Source organism: Lepisosteus platostomus, chromosome 9 (genome assembly GCF_059453375.1).
Source record: "Lepisosteus platostomus isolate fLepPlt1 chromosome 9, fLepPlt1.hap1, whole genome shotgun sequence".
NCBI classification, from domain to species: Eukaryota; Metazoa; Chordata; class Actinopteri; order Semionotiformes; family Lepisosteidae; genus Lepisosteus; species Lepisosteus platostomus.
In genome coordinates this window covers 12,630,024-12,643,506 of record NC_142619.1, presented here as the reverse complement: position 1 = coordinate 12,643,506, position 13,483 = coordinate 12,630,024, and positions in this window count along the sequence as shown.

The following is a 13,483-nucleotide window of genomic DNA, read 5'->3' as shown; positions in this document are numbered from 1 at the left end:
TAACAGCAAGGCTCAGAGGAGCCCACACACTCAGCTCTTAACCCCAGTGTGCAGGAAGGGTCAAAACGTGTTTTTCAGCAGAAATAAACATGTTTCAGCAAGTTTGGTCAACCCCATGTAAGTTATGGGACAGTAACAGCACACTTTTCAAAACGTGTTTTTCAGCCCGAAATAAACGCGTTTTTTCAGACAACTGAATCCCCATGTAACAGCAAGGCTCAGAGGAGCCCACACACTCAGATCTTAACCCCAGTGTGCAGAAAGGGTCAAAACGTGTTTTTCAGCAGAAATAAACATGTTTCTGCAAGTTTGGTCAACCCTATGTAAGTTATGGGGCAGTAACAGAACACTTTTCAAAACGTGTTTTTCAGCCCGAAATAAACGCGTTTTTTCAGACAACTGAATCCCCATGCAACAGCAAGGCTCAGAAGAGCCCACACACTCAGCTCTTAACCCCAGTGTGCAGAAAGAGTCAAAACGTGTTTTTCAGCAGAAATAAACATGTTTCTGCAATTTTGGTCAACCCCATGTAAGTTATGGGGCAGTAACAGCACACTTTTCAAAACGTGTTTTTCAGCCCGAAATAAACGCGTTTTTTCAGACAACTGAATCCCCATGTAACAGCAAGGCTCAGAGGAGCCCACACACTCAGATCTTAACCCCAGTGTGCAGAAAGGGTCAAAACGTGTTTTTCAGCAGAAATAAACATGTTTCTGCAAGTTTGGTCAACCCCATGTAAGTTATGGGACAGTAACAGCACACTTTTCAAAACGTGTTTTTCAGCCCGAAATAAACGCGTTTTTTCAGACAACTGAATCCCCATGTAACAGCAAGGCTCAGAGGAGCCCACACACTCAGATCTTAACCCCAGTGTGCAGAAAGGGTCAAAACGTGTTTTTCAGCAGAAATAAACATGTTTCTGCAAGTTTGGTCAACCCCATGTAAGTTATGGGGCAGTAACAGAACACTTTTCAAAACGTATTTTTCAGCCCGAAATAAACGCGTTTTTTCAGACAACTGAATCACCATGTAACAGCAAGGCTCAGAGGAGCCCACACACTCAGCTCTTAACCCCAGTGTGCAGGAAGGGTCAAAACGTGTTTTTCAGCAGAAATAAACATGTTTCTGCAAGTTTGGTCAACCCCATGTAAGTTATGGGACAGTAACAGCACACTTTTCAAAACGTGTTTTTCAGCCCGAAATAAACGCGTTTTTTCAGACAACTGAATCCCCATGTAACAGCAAGACTCAGAGGAGCCCACACACTCAGATCTTAACCCTAGTGTGCAGAAAGGGTAAAAACGTGTTTTTCAGCAGAAATAAACATGTTTCTGCAAGTTTGGTTAACCCCATGTAAGTTATGGGGAAGTAACAGAACACTTTTCAAAACGTGTTTTTCAGCCCGAAATAAACGCGTTTTTTCAGACAACTGAATCCCCATGTAACAGCAAGGTTCAGAAGAGCCCACACTCTCAGCTCTTAACCCCAGTGTGCAGGAAGGGTCAAAACGTGTTTTTCAGCAGAAATAAACATGTTTCTGCAAGTTTGGTCAACCCCATGTAAGTTATGGGGCAGTAACAGAACACTTTTCAAAACGTGTTTTTCAGCCCGAAATAAACGCGTTTTTTCAGACAACTGAATCCCCATGCAACAGCAAGGCTCAGAAGAGCCCACACACTCAGCTCTTAACCCCAGTGTGCAGAAAGAGTCAAAACGTGTTTTTCAGCAGAAATAAACATGTTTCTGCAAGTTTGGTCAACCCCATGTAAGTTATGGGGCAGTAACAGAACACTTTTCAAAACGTGTTTTTCAGCCCGAAATAAACGCGTTTTTTCAGACAACTGAATCACCATGTAACAGCAAGGCTCAGAGGAGCCCACACACTCAGCTCTTAACCCCAGTGTGCAGGAAGGGTCAAAACGTGTTTTTCAGCAGAAATAAACATGTTTCTGCAAGTTTGGTCAACCCCATGTAAGTTATGGGACAGTAACAGCACACTTTTCAAAACGTGTTTTTCAGCCCGAAATAAACGCGTTTTTTCAGACAACTGAATCCCCATGTAACAGCAAGACTCAGAGGAGCCCACACACTCAGATCTTAACCCTAGTGTGCAGAAAGGGTAAAAACGTGTTTTTCAGCAGAAATAAACATGTTTCTGCAAGTTTGGTCAACCCCATGTAAGTTATGGGACAGTAACAGCACACTTTTCAAAACGTGTTTTTCAGCCCGAAATAAACGCGTTTTTTTCAGACAACTGAATCCCCATGTAACAGCAAGCTCAGAGGAGCCCACACACTCAGATCTTAACCCCAGTGTGCAGAAAGGGTCAAAACGTGTTTTTCAGCAGAAATAAACATGTTTCTGCAAGTTTGGTCAACCCCATGTAAGTTATGGGGCAGTAACAGAACACTTTTCAAAACGTGTTTTTCAGCCCGAAATAAACGCGTTTTTTCAGACAACTGAATCCCCATGTAACAGCAAGACTCAGAGGAGCCCACACACTCAGATCTTAACCCCAGTGTGCAGAAAGGGTAAAAACGTGTTTTTCAGCAGAAATAAACATGTTTCTGCAAGTTTGGTCAACCCCATGTAAGTTATGGGGCAGTAAAAGAACACTTTTCAAAACGTGTTTTTCAGCCCGAAATAAACGCGTTTTTTCAGACAACTGAATCCCCATGTAACAGCAAGGTTCAGAAGAGCCCACACTCTCAGCTCTTAACCCCAGTGTGCAGGAAGGGTCAAAACGTGTTTTTCAGCAGAAATAAACATGTTTCTGCAAGTTTGGTCAACCCCATGTAAGTTATGGGGCAGTAACAGAACACTTTTCAAAACGTGTTTTTCAGCCCGAAATAAACGCGTTTTTTCAGACAACTGAATCCCCATGCAACAGCAAGGCTCAGAAGAGCCCACACACTCAGCTCTTAGCCCCAGTGTGCAGAAAGAGTCAAAACGTGTTTTTCAGCAGAAATAAACATGTTTCTGCAAGTTTGGTCAACCCCATGTAAGTTATGGGGCAGTAACAGAACACTTTTCAAAACGTGTTTTTCAGCCCGAAATAAACGCGTTTTTTCAGACAACTGAATCACCATGTAACAGCAAGGCTAAGAGGAGCCCACACACTCAGCTCTTAACCCCAGTGTGCAGGAAGGGTCAAAACGTGTTTTTCAGCAGAAATAAACATGTTTCTGCAAGTTTGGTCAACCCCATGTAAGTTATGGGGCAGTAACAGAACACTTTTGAAAACGTGTTTTTCAGCCCGAAATAAACGCGTTTTTTCAGACAACTGAATCACCATGTAACAGCAAGGCTAAGAGGAGCCCACACACTCAGCTCTTAACCCCAGTGTGCAGGAAGGGTCAAAACGTGTTTTTCAGCAGAAATAAACATGTTTCTGCAAGTTTGGTCAACCCCATGTAAGTTATGGGGCAGTAACAGAACACTTTTCAAAACGTGTTTTTCAGCCCGAAATAAACGCGTTTTTTCAGACAACTGAATCCCCATGCAACAGCAAGGCTCAGAAGAGCCCACACACTCAGCTCTTAACCCCAGTGTGCAGAAAGTGTCAAAACGTGTTTTTCAGCAGAAATAAACATGTTTCTGCAAGTTTGGTCAACCCCATGTAAGTTATGGGACAGTAACAGCACACTTTTCAAAACGTGTTTTTCAGCCCGAAATAAACGCGTTTTTTCAGACAACTGAATCCCCATGTAACAGCAAGGCTCAGAGGAGCCCACACACTCAGATCTTAACCCCAGTGTGCAAAAAGGGTCAAAACGTGTTTTTCAGCAGAAATAAACATGTTTCTGCAAGTTTGGTCAACCCCATGTAAGTTATGGGGCAGTAACAGAACACTTTTCAAAACGTGTTTTTCAGCCCGAAATAAACGCGTTTTTTCAGACAACTGAATCACCATGTAACAGCAAGGCTCAGAGGAGCCCACACACTCAGCTCTTAACCCCAGTGTGCAGGAAGGGTCAAAACGTGTTTTTCAGCAGAAATAAACATGTTTCTGCAAGTTTGGTCAACCCCATGTAAGTTATGGGGCAGTAACAGAACACTTTTCAAAACGTGTTTTTCAGCCCGAAATAAACGCGTTTTTTCAGACAACTGAATCCCCATGCAACAGCAAGGCTCAGAAGAGCCCACACACTCAGCTCTTAACCCCAGTGTGCAGAAAGTGTCAAAACGTGTTTTTCAGCAGAAATAAACATGTTTCTGCAAGTTTGGTCAACCCCATGTAAGTTATGGGACAGTAACAGCACACTTTTCAAAACGTGTTTTTCAGCCCGAAATAAACGCGTTTTTTCAGACAACTGAATCCCCATGTAACAGCAAGCTCAGAGGAGCCCACACACTCAGATCTTAACCCCAGTGTGCAGAAAGGGTCAAAACGTGTTTTTCAGCAGAAATAAACATGTTTCTGCAAGTTTGGTCAACCCCATGTAAGTTATGGGGCAGTAACAGAACACTTTTCAAAACGTGTTTTTCAGCCCGAAATAAACGCGTTTTTTTCAGACAACTGAATCCCCATGTAACAGCAAGACTCAGAGGAGCCCACACACTCAGATCTTAACCCCAGTGTGCAGAAAGGGTAAAAACGTGTTTTTCAGCAGAAATAAACATGTTTCTGCAAGTTTGGTCAACCCCATGTAAGTTATGGGGCAGTAACAGAACACTTTTCAAAACGTGTTTTTCAGCCCGAAATAAACGCGTTTTTTCAGACAACTGAATCCCCATGTAACAGCAAGGTTCAGAAGAGCCCACACTCTCAGCTCTTAACCCCAGTGTGCAGGAAGGGTCAAAACGTGTTTTTCAGCAGAAATAAACATGTTTCTGCAAGTTTGGTCAACCCCATGTAAGTTATGGGGCAGTAACAGAACACTTTTCAAAACGTGTTTTTCAGCCCGAAATAAACGCGTTTTTTCAGACAACTGAATCCCCATGCAACAGCAAGGCTCAGAAGAGCCCACACACTCAGCTCTTAACCCCAGTGTGCAGAAAGAGTCAAAACGTGTTTTTCAGCAGAAATAAACATGTTTCTGCAAGTTTGGTCAACCCCATGTAAGTTATGGGGCAGTAACAGAACACTTTTCAAAACGTGTTTTTCAGCCCGAAATAAACGCGTTTTTTCAGACAACTGAATCACCATGTAACAGCAAGGCTCAGAGGAGCCCACACACTCAGCTCTTAACCCCAGTGTGCAGAAAGAGTCAAAACGTGTTTTTCAGCAGAAATAAACATGTTTCTGCAAGTTTGGTCAACCCCATGTAAGTTATGGGGCAGTAACAGAACACTTTTCAAAACGTGTTTTTCAGCCCGAAATAAACGCGTTTTTTCAGACAACTGAATCCCCATGTAACAGCAAGGCTCAGAGGAGCCCACACACTCAGCTCTTAGCCCCAGTGTGCAGAAAGTGTCAAAACGTGTTTTTCAGCAGAAATAAACATGTTTCTGCAAGTTTGGTCAACCCCATGTAAGTTATGGGACAGTAACAGCACACTTTTCAAAACGTGTTTTTCAGCCCGAAATAAACGCGTTTTTTCAGACAACTGAATCCCCATGTAACAGCAAGGCTCAGAGGATCCCACACACTCAGATCTTAACCCCAGTGTGCAGAAAGGGTCAAAACGTGTTTTTCAGCAGAAATAAACATGTTTCTGCAAGTTTGGTCAACCCCATGTAAGTTATGGGGCAGTAACAGAACACTTTTCAAAACGTGTTTTTCAGCCCGAAATAAACGCGTTTTTTCAGACAACTGAATCCCCATGTAACAGCAAGACTCAGAGGAGCCCACACACTCAGATCTTAACCCCAGTGTGCAGAAAGGGTAAAAACGTGTTTTTCAGCAGAAATAAACATGTTTCTGCAAGTTTGGTCAACCCCATGTAAGTTATGGGGCAGTAAAAGAACACTTTTCAAAACGTGTTTTTCAGCCCGAAATAAACGCGTTTTTTCAGACAACTGAATCCCCATGTAACAGCAAGGTTCAGAAGAGCCCACACTCTCAGCTCTTAACCCCAGTGTGCAGGAAGGGTCAAAACGTGTTTTTCAGCAGAAATAAACATGTTTCTGCAAGTTTGGTCAACCCCATGTAAGTTATGGGGCAGTAACAGAACACTTTTCAAAACGTGTTTTTCAGCCCGAAATAAACGCGTTTTTTCAGACAACTGAATCCCCATGCAACAGCAAGGCTCAGAAGAGCCCACACACTCAGCTCTTAGCCCCAGTGTGCAGAAAGAGTCAAAACGTGTTTTTCAGCAGAAATAAACATGTTTCTGCAAGTTTGGTCAACCCCATGTAAGTTATGGGGCAGTAACAGAACACTTTTCAAAACGTGTTTTTCAGCCCGAAATAAACGCGTTTTTTCAGACAACTGAATCACCATGTAACAGCAAGGCTAAGAGGAGCCCACACACTCAGCTCTTAACCCCAGTGTGCAGGAAGGGTCAAAACGTGTTTTTCAGCAGAAATAAACATGTTTCTGCAAGTTTGGTCAACCCCATGTAAGTTATGGGGCAGTAACAGAACACTTTTGAAAACGTGTTTTTCAGCCCGAAATAAACGCGTTTTTTCAGACAACTGAATCACCATGTAACAGCAAGGCTAAGAGGAGCCCACACACTCAGCTCTTAACCCCAGTGTGCAGGAAGGGTCAAAACGTGTTTTTCAGCAGAAATAAACATGTTTCTGCAAGTTTGGTCAACCCCATGTAAGTTATGGGGCAGTAACAGAACACTTTTCAAAACGTGTTTTTCAGCCCGAAATAAACGCGTTTTTTCAGACAACTGAATCCCCATGCAACAGCAAGGCTCAGAAGAGCCCACACACTCAGCTCTTAACCCCAGTGTGCAGAAAGTGTCAAAACGTGTTTTTCAGCAGAAATAAACATGTTTCTGCAAGTTTGGTCAACCCCATGTAAGTTATGGGACAGTAACAGCACACTTTTCAAAACGTGTTTTTCAGCCCGAAATAAACGCGTTTTTTCAGACAACTGAATCCCCATGTAACAGCAAGGCTCAGAGGAGCCCACACACTCAGATCTTAACCCCAGTGTGCAAAAAGGGTCAAAACGTGTTTTTCAGCAGAAATAAACATGTTTCTGCAAGTTTGGTCAACCCCATGTAAGTTATGGGGCAGTAACAGAACACTTTTCAAAACGTGTTTTTCAGCCCGAAATAAACGCGTTTTTTCAGACAACTGAATCACCATGTAACAGCAAGGCTCAGAGGAGCCCACACACTCAGCTCTTAACCCCAGTGTGCAGGAAGGGTCAAAACGTGTTTTTCAGCAGAAATAAACATGTTTCTGCAAGTTTGGTCAACCCCATGTAAGTTATGGGGCAGTAACAGAACACTTTTCAAAACGTGTTTTTCAGCCCGAAATAAACGCGTTTTTTCAGACAACTGAATCCCCATGCAACAGCAAGGCTCAGAAGAGCCCACACACTCAGCTCTTAACCCCAGTGTGCAGAAAGTGTCAAAACGTGTTTTTCAGCAGAAATAAACATGTTTCTGCAAGTTTGGTCAACCCCATGTAAGTTATGGGACAGTAACAGCACACTTTTCAAAACGTGTTTTTCAGCCCGAAATAAACGCGTTTTTTCAGACAACTGAATCCCCATGTAACAGCAAGCTCAGAGGAGCCCACACACTCAGATCTTAACCCCAGTGTGCAGAAAGGGTCAAAACGTGTTTTTCAGCAGAAATAAACATGTTTCTGCAAGTTTGGTCAACCCCATGTAAGTTATGGGGCAGTAACAGAACACTTTTCAAAACGTGTTTTTCAGCCCGAAATAAACGCGTTTTTTTCAGACAACTGAATCCCCATGTAACAGCAAGACTCAGAGGAGCCCACACACTCAGATCTTAACCCCAGTGTGCAGAAAGGGTAAAAACGTGTTTTTCAGCAGAAATAAACATGTTTCTGCAAGTTTGGTCAACCCCATGTAAGTTATGGGGCAGTAACAGAACACTTTTCAAAACGTGTTTTTCAGCCCGAAATAAACGCGTTTTTTCAGACAACTGAATCCCCATGTAACAGCAAGGTTCAGAAGAGCCCACACTCTCAGCTCTTAACCCCAGTGTGCAGGAAGGGTCAAAACGTGTTTTTCAGCAGAAATAAACATGTTTCTGCAAGTTTGGTCAACCCCATGTAAGTTATGGGGCAGTAACAGAACACTTTTCAAAACGTGTTTTTCAGCCCGAAATAAACGCGTTTTTTCAGACAACTGAATCCCCATGCAACAGCAAGGCTCAGAAGAGCCCACACACTCAGCTCTTAACCCCAGTGTGCAGAAAGAGTCAAAACGTGTTTTTCAGCAGAAATAAACATGTTTCTGCAAGTTTGGTCAACCCCATGTAAGTTATGGGGCAGTAACAGAACACTTTTCAAAACGTGTTTTTCAGCCCGAAATAAACGCGTTTTTTCAGACAACTGAATCACCATGTAACAGCAAGGCTCAGAGGAGCCCACACACTCAGCTCTTAACCCCAGTGTGCAGAAAGAGTCAAAACGTGTTTTTCAGCAGAAATAAACATGTTTCTGCAAGTTTGGTCAACCCCATGTAAGTTATGGGGCAGTAACAGAACACTTTTCAAAACGTGTTTTTCAGCCCGAAATAAACGCGTTTTTTCAGACAACTGAATCCCCATGTAACAGCAAGGCTCAGAGGAGCCCACACACTCAGCTCTTAGCCCCAGTGTGCAGAAAGTGTCAAAACGTGTTTTTCAGCAGAAATAAACATGTTTCTGCAAGTTTGGTCAACCCCATGTAAGTTATGGGACAGTAACAGCACACTTTTCAAAACGTGTTTTTCAGCCCGAAATAAACGCGTTTTTTCAGACAACTGAATCCCCATGTAACAGCAAGGCTCAGAGGATCCCACACACTCAGATCTTAACCCCAGTGTGCAGAAAGGGTCAAAACGTGTTTTTCAGCAGAAATAAACATGTTTCTGCAAGTTTGGTCAACCCCATGTAAGTTATGGGGCAGTAACAGAACACTTTTCAAAACGTGTTTTTCAGCCCGAAATAAACGCGTTTTTTCAGACAACTGAATCACCATGTAACAGCAAGGCTCAGAGGAGCCCACACACTCAGCTCTTAACCCCAGTGTGCAGGAAGGGTCAAAACGTGTTTTTCAGCAAAAATAAACATGTTTCTGCAAGTTTGGTCAACCCCATGTAAGTTATGGGGCAGTAACAGAACACTTTTCAAAACGTGTTTTTCAGCCCGAAATAAACGCGTTTTTTCAGACAACTGAATCCCCATGCAACAGCAAGGCTCAGAAGAGCCCACACACTCAGATCTTAACCCCAGTGTGCAGAAAGGGTCAAAACGTGTTTTTCAGCAGAAATAAACATGTTTCTGCAAGTTTGGTCAACCCCATGTAAGTTATGGGGCAGTAACAGAACACTTTTCAAAACGTGTTTTTCAGCCCGAAATAAACGCGTTTTTTCAGACAACTGAATCACCATGTAACAGCAAGGCTCAGAGGAGCCCACACACTCAGCTCTTAACCCCAGTGTGCAGGAAGGGTCAAAACGTGTTTTTCAGCAGAAATAAACATGTTTCTGCAAGTTTGGTCAACCCCATGTAAGTTATGGGGCAGTAACAGAACACTTTTCAAAACGTGTTTTTCAGCCCGAAATAAACGCGTTTTTTCAGACAACTGAATCCCCATGCAACAGCAAGGCTCAGAAGAGCCCACACACTCAGCTCTTAACCCCAGTGTGCAGAAAGAGTCAAAACGTGTTTTTCAGCAGAAATAAACATGTTTCTGCAAGTTTGGTCAACCCCATGTAAGTTATGGGGCAGTAACAGAACACTTTTCAAAACGTGTTTTTCAGCCCGAAATAAACGCGTTTTTTCAGACAACTGAATCCCCATGCAACAGCAAGGCTCAGAAGAGCCCACACACTCAGCTCTTAACCCCAGTGTGAAGAAAGAGTCAAAACGTGTTTTTCAGCAGAAATAAACATGTTTCTGCAAGTTTGGTCAACCCCATGTAAGTTATGGGGCAGTAACAGCACACTTTTCAAAACGTGTTTTTCAGCCCGAAATAAACGCGTTTTTTCAGATAACTGAATCCCCATGTAACAGCAAGGCTCAGAGGAGCCCACACACTCAGATCTTAACCCCAGTGTGCAGAAAGGGTCAAAACGTGTTTTTCAGCAGAAATAAACATGTTTCTGCAAGTTTGGTCAACCCCATGTAACTTATGGGGCAGTAACAGAACACTTTTCAAAACGTGTTTTTCAGCCCGAAATAAACGCGTTTTTTCAGACAACTGAATCACCATGTAACAGCAAGGCTCAGAAGAACCAACACACTCAGCTCTTAACCCCAGTGTGCAGGAAGGGTCAAAACGTGTTTTTCAGCAGAAATAAACATGTTTCTGCAAGTTTGGTCAACCCCATGTAAGTTATGGGGCAGTAACAGAACACTTTTCAAAACGTGTTTTTCAGCCCGAAATAAACGCGTTTTTTCAGACAACTGAATCCCCATGCAACAGCAAGGCTCAGAAGAGCCCACACACTCAGATCTTAACCCCAGTGTGCAGAAAGGGTCAAAACGTGTTTTTCAGCAGAAATAAACATGTTTCTGCAAGTTTGGTCAACCCCATGTAAGTTATGGGGCAGTAACAGAACACTTTTCAAAACGTGTTTTTCAGCCCGAAATAAACGCGTTTTTTCAGACAACTGAATCACCATGTAACAGCAAGGCTCAGAGGAGCCCACACACTCAGCTCTTAACCCCAGTGTGCAGGAAGGGTCAAAACGTGTTTTTCAGCAGAAATAAACATGTTTCTGCAAGTTTGGTCAACCCCATGTAAGTTATGGGGCAGTAACAGAACACTTTTCAAAACGTGTTTTTCAGCCCGAAATAAACGCGTTTTTTCAGACAACTGAATCCCCATGCAACAGCAAGGCTCAGAAGAGCCCACACACTCAGCTCTTAACCCCAGTGTGCAGAAAGAGTCAAAACGTGTTTTTCAGCAGAAATAAACATGTTTCTGCAAGTTTGGTCAACCCCATGTAAGTTATGGGGCAGTAACAGAACACTTTTCAAAACGTGTTTTTCAGCCCGAAATAAACGCGTTTTTTCAGACAACTGAATCCCAATGCAACAGCAAGGCTCAGAAGAGCCCACACACTCAGCTCTTAACCCCAGTGTGAAGAAAGAGTCAAAACGTGTTTTTCAGCAGAAATAAACATGTTTCTGCAAGTTTGGTCAACCCCATGTAAGTTATGGGGCAGTAACAGCACACTTTTCAAAACGTGTTTTTCAGCCCGAAATAAACGCGTTTTTTCAGATAACTGAATCCCCATGTAACAGCAAGGCTCAGAGGAGCCCACACACTCAGATCTTAACCCCAGTGTGCAGAAAGGGTCAAAACGTGTTTTTCAGCAGAAATAAACATGTTTCTGCAAGTTTGGTCAACCCCATGTAACTTATGGGGCAGTAACAGAACACTTTTCAAAACGTGTTTTTCAGCCCGAAATAAACGCGTTTTTTCAGACAACTGAATCACCATGTAACAGCAAGGCTCAGAAGAACCAACACACTCAGCTCTTAACCCCAGTGTGCAGGAAGGGTCAAAACGTGTTTTTCAGCAGAAATAAACATGTTTCTGCAAGTTTGGTCAACCCCATGTAAGTTATGGGGCAGTAACAGAACACTTTTCAAAACGTGTTTTTCAGCCCGAAATAAACGCGTTTTTTCAGACAACTGAATCCCCATGCAACAGCAAGGCTGAGAAGAGCTCACACACTCAGCTCTTAACCCCAGTGTGCAGAAAGAGTCAAAACGTGTTTTTCAGTAGAAATAAACATGTTTCTGCAAGTTTGGTCAACCCCATGTAAGTTATGGGGCAGTAACAGAACACTTTTCAAAACGTGTTTTTCAGCCCGAAATAAACGCGTTTTTTCAGACAACTGAATCCCCATGTAACAGCAAGGCTCAGAGGAGCCCACACACTCAGCTCTTAGCCCCAGTGTGCAGAAAGTGTCAAAACGTGTTTTTCAGCAGAAATAAACATGTTTCTGCAAGTTTGGTCAACCCCATGTAAGTTATGGGACAGTAACAGCACACTTTTCAAAACGTGTTTTTCAGCCCGAAATAAACGCGTTTTTTCAGACAACTGAATCCCCATGTAACAGCAAGGCTCAGAGGAGCCCACACACTCAGATCTTAACCCCAGTGTGCAGAAAGGGTCAAAACGTGTTTTTCAGCAGAAATAAACATGTTTCTGCAAGTTTGGTCAACCCCATGTAAGTTATGGGGCAGTAACAGAACACTTTTCAAAACGTGTTTTTCAGCCCGAAATAAACGCGTTTTTTCAGACAACTGAATCACCATGTAACAGCAAGGCTCAGAGGAGCCCACACACTCAGCTCTTAACCCCAGTGTGCAGGAAGGGTCAAAACGTGTTTTTCAGCAGAAATAAACATGTTTCAGCAAGTTTGGTCAACCCCATGTAAGTTATGGGACAGTAACAGCACACTTTTCAAAACGTGTTTTTCAGCCCGAAATAAACGCGTTTTTTCAGACAACTGAATCCCCATGTAACAGCAAGGCTCAGAGGAGCCCACACACTCAGATCTTAACCCCAGTGTGCAGAAAGGGTCAAAACGTGTTTTTCAGCAGAAATAAACATGTTTCTGCAAGTTTGGTCAACCCTATGTAAGTTATGGGGCAGTAACAGAACACTTTTCAAAACGTGTTTTTCAGCCCGAAATAAACGCGTTTTTTCAGACAACTGAATCCCCATGCAACAGCAAGGCTCAGAAGAGCCCACACACTCAGCTCTTAACCCCAGTGTGCAGAAAGAGTCAAAACGTGTTTTTCAGCAGAAATAAACATGTTTCTGCAATTTTGGTCAACCCCATGTAAGTTATGGGGCAGTAACAGCACACTTTTCAAAACGTGTTTTTCAGCCCGAAATAAACGCGTTTTTTCAGACAACTGAATCCCCATGTAACAGCAAGGCTCAGAGGAGCCCACACACTCAGATCTTAACCCCAGTGTGCAGAAAGGGTCAAAACGTGTTTTTCAGCAGAAATAAACATGTTTCTGCAAGTTTGGTCAACCCCATGTAAGTTATGGGACAGTAACAGCACACTTTTCAAAACGTGTTTTTCAGCCCGAAATAAACGCGTTTTTTCAGACAACTGAATCCCCATGTAACAGCAAGGCTCAGAGGAGCCCACACACTCAGATCTTAACCCCAGTGTGCAGAAAGGGTCAAAACGTGTTTTTCAGCAGAAATAAACATGTTTCTGCAAGTTTGGTCAACCCCATGTAAGTTATGGGGCAGTAACAGAACACTTTTCAAAACGTATTTTTCAGCCCGAAATAAACGCGTTTTTTCAGACAACTGAATCACCATGTAACAGCATGGCAAGTTATGGGGCAGTAACAGAACACTTTTCAAAACATGTTTCTGCAAGTTTGGTCAACCCCATGTAAGTTATGGGGCAGTA